At 29.6% G+C, this 6,179-nt stretch overlaps 1 long non-coding RNA gene across 15 annotated transcripts; it reads left to right on the forward strand.

The window, feature by feature from the left end:
• Positions 1–1,239: 1,239 nt before the first annotated feature.
• On the forward strand, positions 1,240–5,643 carry LOC131662521 (uncharacterized). 15 transcript variants are annotated; one of them, XR_009301634.1, is made up of 6 exons: positions 1,240–2,167; positions 2,252–2,340; positions 2,437–2,822; positions 2,914–3,638; positions 3,955–4,477; positions 5,376–5,643. It is a non-coding gene; the product is annotated as an uncharacterized LOC131662521 (long non-coding RNA). The 15 variants fall into 15 exon arrangements; XR_009301633.1 differs by lacking the exon at positions 5,376–5,643 and adding an exon at positions 4,573–5,040; XR_009301645.1 differs by lacking the exon at positions 5,376–5,643 and having other exon boundaries at positions 1,241–2,167; positions 2,437–2,662; positions 2,746–2,822; positions 2,897–3,638; positions 3,955–5,040.
• Positions 5,644–6,179: the final 536 nt, after the last annotated feature.

A 6,179-nucleotide genomic window follows, 5' to 3' on the forward strand; every position in this document is an offset into this window, starting at 1 on the left:
TATTTTCAAACAAAACTGATAAACCAAATATGCATCACCTGCATGGCTTCTCCATCTTTCTCAATTGAAGACTTCCCTTTTCCAACACTTGAAACGGATGTAGAGTCATCTCCATCCTTCTCAATTGAAGACTTCTCTTTTCCAACACTTGAAACGGATGTAGAGTCAGGACCCGATGCAACTTCAGCACTAGCTTTCTTACTAGCCATAACTAATGTCGACAAAACAGTTGTTGGAAGCACTGTCCAATTCTCATAGATTTTAAATAAAAGACAATTATTAGTTTAATTTTAAAATTAGTTTTTATTTATAAAATTAATATAATATTTTATCGAATAAGTGTATTAAAAAAATTACTAATTTTTTATATCAATGTTTTTCCAACACATATGTTAGTAGTCAATAAAACAATGATTGCCAAAAATATACTACCATTAATTGCCAAAAATATACTACCATTAATTGCAATTATATATATATATATATATATATATATATATATATATATATATATATATATATATATATATATATAATCATAATTGAAATATACAATCATAATGTATATTAATTGAAATTTAATTTCTACTCCCTCCGTTCCTTTTTATAATTTAATGTTATAATTTGTCATTTATACCCTTATTTTCTCAATAACTCCACCTCAAAAATTTCAATTAGTTATTGAAAAAAGAGAATTTATGATTGAATTTATTTGGAAAGAGAAAAATAAATAAGGGTATAATAGAAAAATTAACTCTAATAATCCACTATCTTGGTTGAAGAGCTTTTTGCTAAAACGACACTTAAAAAGGAACGGAGGGAGTACAAGATTAGATATCCATAGGACACGGGTACATGTTCAAATGTTGGTGTCCATGCGGGTATGTGCTCGAGTACGGAGATTTTTCAAATTGCAGGTATATAGTATCATATTCATACCCTACTAATTGCTATCTCCACTTGCACCTATTATTTGTTATGTAATTATCTTTCTTTTGTTAAATAAAATATTTATATCTTTTCAATGTATTTAGAATAACCAAATATAAATCATAATTTCATAACTATTTATATTATTATTAATTGTTTGACTTTTTCTTTAAATCAAATCTACATTACTTATAAAACAATATGAATTTTATTTTCTTAATGATTTTATTTTTCAACATTCAATTTTTTTAATATTAAGAATTTTATAACTTTATCCATTTTAACCAAACTTTAGTCTTTTACTATTACCTCTTATTAAACTCTTATCATAAAAAACTCATGTAAAACACTTTTCTCCAAATCACTTTTCTCCGAAATCACTTTTCTCTGAAATCACTTTTCCTTCGAAGATAGTGAATCTTAATTGAAATCACTTTTTCTCCATTGAAACCATTGTTTTCCCGATCAGAATGGCAACTTCTCCGTCACCGAAACCACTGCTTCTCCTTCATCAATCGAAATCATCACTTCTCTGTCATCGATCGATATCCCCTCTTCTCCATTATCGATTGAAATCGCTGTTTCTTTTTTTCATAGATCGGAATTTTTTTACTTCTCCTTCTTCATTGGAATTCACTGCTTCAACTTTCTCTTCATTGAAAATCGTTGCTTCAAATTTCAAATTAGTTACTTTACCATTCGAAATCGCTCACACATTTCTCAAAACCTAATATTCGAGGTAACTGTTTTTTCTTGAATCAAATCTCATAGAATCACTCATTCACTCTAGTAAAACTAATCTGAAGAATTTCTTTCTCCGGTTCACATAGTTTCTACCATAACAATTCGTTGTTGTTGCGTTTTTTTTATCTTCGCTACAACGGTGTATTTTCTACTATCATCAATATTCTTTTTTCCTGATTTTAAGGTATAGTTGATCTTTTGATTAGGAAAATCTTGTGTATTCGATATCCTCTTTGTAAAATGAGTTTGTAAAAATAATTTAAATGTTTGTTCTTAGATGCTTATATTAATGTATAGCACCACCACTACCAGGTTATGATGGGAAAGATGTAGTTGTTGAAAATTTAAGGCAGCTATTGTGTTTTCAAGGTGGCAAAAGAAATAGAAAACTCTTGGATGTGGTGGGACTATGTTACTGATTTTCAAATCAGATGCCCGATGAAGGTGAAAAAGTGCAGTAAGGAATGTGCAAATTCCGTCATTAAATCTCTGAGTAAGTGAATCATTGTGCTTATCATGTTTTCTTGCAGTGCTTGGTTGATAACGACTTTGTAATATGTTCATTAAATATCTGCAGGTTTTGATACCGCCAAGATTGACAAGTGCATGGGAGATCCTGATGCTGGTATTGAAAATTCTATTTTGAAAGAAGACCAAGATGCCAAAGTATTGTCCTTTATAGTTGCTTTTAGTTTACATCAATATTTAATTCTTTGTAACATTATATTTACTTGTTAATGTTTAATGAAATCGGTTTTGTAGATTGGGAAGAGATCAGGTGGTGCTGTTACCATATTTCCAACTCTTGTTGTCAATAACAGACAATATCAAGGTTTGTCCTACATACTCATGTGATAGATTGTATTAGTAATTCGTTATCCAGTTCTAAAAAGAACCTTTCCAAGTGAATTGGAGAAAGGGGTCGTTCTAAAGGCTATCTGTTTTGGGTTTGAGGAAACTTCTAACCCAGCTGTTTGTTTGGGAAACGGTAATTGTTTACTTGCCTTTGTTACAAGGGACATATGTTATGTAGACTAGTTTTTAGACCTCACACTGATGTTTTTTGGACAGATGTGGAGACAAATGAGTGTTTGACAAACAACAGTGGTTGTTAGCAAGATAAAACAGCTAATATCACATCATGCAAGGTATTTGTCTTCATGAAACAAACTATCAAATAATAGGGTACTATAGATTTATAATTTCCTATGTTCTGACATAGTTAAGTATCTGCTCAAGATACATTCCGTGGACAAGTATGTGAATTCCCCTTGGTTGATGGTGTGCAATTCAATGGAGGCGGTTATAAAACTTGTGAAGGTGAAATGGCTTTCATCTTTACATAAAATTGATTTCTAAGAGGGCTTATTATTGCTGTATAATTTTTATTGGCTTCACTTCTATGTTGTTCATAGCAGGTTGTAATGATAATCATTTACTGTAAGACATATGTGATTTTTTTCCTAGCGTGAACTCGGAGTTGTACGTAACTAGCTAAATTTATGCTTACAGTTAGTGGACCTGGGCACTGGAAGATTAACAATGGAGGCTGTTGGCATGATGCCTGTAACAGCCATGCATTTTCTCCTTGTATTGTTAGTAACCTTTAAGTTTCTTGACTTATTTATCTCCAATAGTTTTTTGTCTTTAAATGGTTAAAGTTCTATTGGCTTGTAAATCCCAAATTTGAAACTGAATTGCTACACAAATTTTTGTCTTCTCTTTTAGTTCATGGGTTTAAAGAAGAATTGTGAACTTGATGATACCTAGTACTATATGTTTTCACTAAAAAAATCAGAATTCATAAGTTGAATGTTATCTATTTCGTCTTGACAGACATTGATGAATGCAAATATAAAAAAGCTTTCTAGTGCCTTGAATGTAGCTGCAAGAATACTTGGGCGGTTATAACTGCAGTTTTAGTGGAGATCTTCTATATATAAAAGACCAAGATACATGCATCAGTGAGTTATATACAATTATCCTTGTTTTACTCTTAATTTACTTGTTTTGGTTGTTATACTCTTAATTTAATTGTTTGGATTAATGGATGTGAATTCTGTTTTAGGATAATTCCTGTAAGAGTAGTTACTTATTAAGTTTGAAAGATTAAGTTTTATGTTAGAGGGGCACTATATTTTTCAAATGGGTCATGACTGTTTTAAGGTAGTTTATTGTTAATTATGTAAAATGAATCGATTGTATTTCACATTATAGAGCTGTTTAAATAGAAAATGGGGTTTGAAACCATGGTGACATTGATTGTCTTCATTTCAATAGGTTAAAAGCATGGAAGCTTTGAAAATTTGGGGAATGATAATCAATATAGGTTCTGCTTTTGGTCTTTATTCAATGTATATTGACCCTATTTATAGTGACTCTAAACGTTTGTCATTTACCGATTTTGATAGGGGATATTCTCTTCGTTAACTTTCTGTTGAATTTTTTTTGTAACTAAATATTGAGGAAATCTTATGGATCCTTTGAGATGCAACTCTTAAAAAAAAAATACTTCAGAAAGTTGTTTTGGGATAAATAAGAAATTTTGTCTATTTCGATACGCCCGTGAGCAGCGGTGCAGCGGCTGATTCCGCGTATTGGAAGTTGTCGGAGGACCGCAATTTTTCCGTTTCGACGTGTTTTGGAGAGCTTTGCAAAGCATCGTATCCTTGTGGCCTGGCAAATAGATATGATAGAGTATTGAAGACCATTTGGAAAGTGGATGTTCCTCTTAAAGTAAAGGTTTTTGGATGGAGATGTTTCTTAAATAGAATTCTTTCAAAAGACTCTCTAGTGCTAAGAGGTATTCTAAACTCTTCTTCAAATCTCTCTTGTGTTTTTTGTAATGAGGATGGTGAATCTTTGATCCATTCTTTCCTTTCTTGTCGTTTCGCAAAGGATGTTTGGAAAGAAATGGCGGAATGGATTGGTATGAATTTTAAAGTCATGCTCGATTTCAAAGAGAGTTTTTGGGAATGGAGTTCTTATTGTAACTACAAGAAAGTCAACCAAAATAAGGTAGGAGTTGTGTGGTTGGCTATAGTTTGGAGACTTTGGTTGTGCCGTAACGATATTATTTTTAAAAACTCTTCTTGGATCAAGAGAGATGTGGTTTGGAGTTGTAAAGAGCTTGCTTGGAGATGGTCATACATAGGGAGAATTTCTCAACTCAATTGCAATTTTTATGAGTTTAGCAAAAACCCTTTGTTTTACTTAAGTTAGGTTTATTTTGGTTGTGTAATTTTCTTTGGTTGGGTAGCTTCTCTCCTTCCTTTTGGGGTGGTTTAGCTAATAGCCTCTTGTAATCAAGTCCCTTAGAATTTTGGTTCTTTTTTAATACAACTTGCGTAAAAATATATATATATATATATATATATATATATATATATATATATATATATATATATATATATATATATATATATATATATATATATATATATATGTTTAAGAAATATAGACAAGATTCTAAGACAAAAACTTTTTGTTAAAAAGTTGTTTTCAATTTAAGAAAAATTTAAGATATAATAAATAAACTTGGTTTTGGTTGAGTACCAAACAATGAGTTATGCATCTTCACAAAACTTATACCAGCTTACCGTTATTTCCTAGAGTACCATCTACTCCTATTATTATATAAGTTTTTGTTTACCCAAAAAATAACTTACTATAGCTCTCTAAACTGTTTCTTCACTTCACAGGTGGTATTGTAATGTTTACTACAGCACTTTGTTTATACAGAGGTCAAGATATCCGAGTCAATTTACATTTCCCCGGGGGTAAGAGTTGTTTTTGGACTTGAGTCTCTATCCGAGTCAATTTAATAGTGTTAGACAGCTTAAATATGATAGTTGCAAACATAAAATGTTTGCTGTAAAGTAGATTACTAATATTTTGATTATTGTAAATTTGTAATGGCTGGTGAAATAGTCCTACAAGATCTTCATGTATGAATATGAAAATGTTTTTTAATTGTATTTTCCATTTAGTAATAAAGTAAATATTATATTATTTTTGAAAAGATTTATTTAAGTTATTTAAACAAATTTCAACAATTTTTTTTACAAATATTATAATTAGTTTTGATTTTAAATAATTATATAAAATATGAATTAGTCTAATTAAAATTTATTAAAAAAATTAAAATAAAAATATTAAATCTCTATTTATTAGTTAATAAAAATATTAAAATGTCTGGTACCCGTAAAAACATTTAGATCAATAAGATTTTTTAATACAAAATACAATTTTTTTATACAATATGTGAATAATAGGAAGATATATTAACTCATTAGGAGTAGAGGAATATTATTTGAATTTGAAATTTTTGAAGAGAAAATTGAGATAAAATATTTTAATAATATGTTATACATGTATAGATGAATGAGTTGATAATGTATAGTAAAAGTTTATATATGAATTAACAATGTGAAGATTAATTTGATTGGTAAAAAGCATTGGACAAAGTTTTCGGTTGAAAACTAATGAAAAGCTTATATTAACTT

This window comes from Vicia villosa, linkage group LG3 (genome assembly GCF_029867415.1).
Source record: "Vicia villosa cultivar HV-30 ecotype Madison, WI linkage group LG3, Vvil1.0, whole genome shotgun sequence".
In the NCBI taxonomy this organism is placed as follows: Eukaryota; Viridiplantae; Streptophyta; class Magnoliopsida; order Fabales; family Fabaceae; genus Vicia; species Vicia villosa.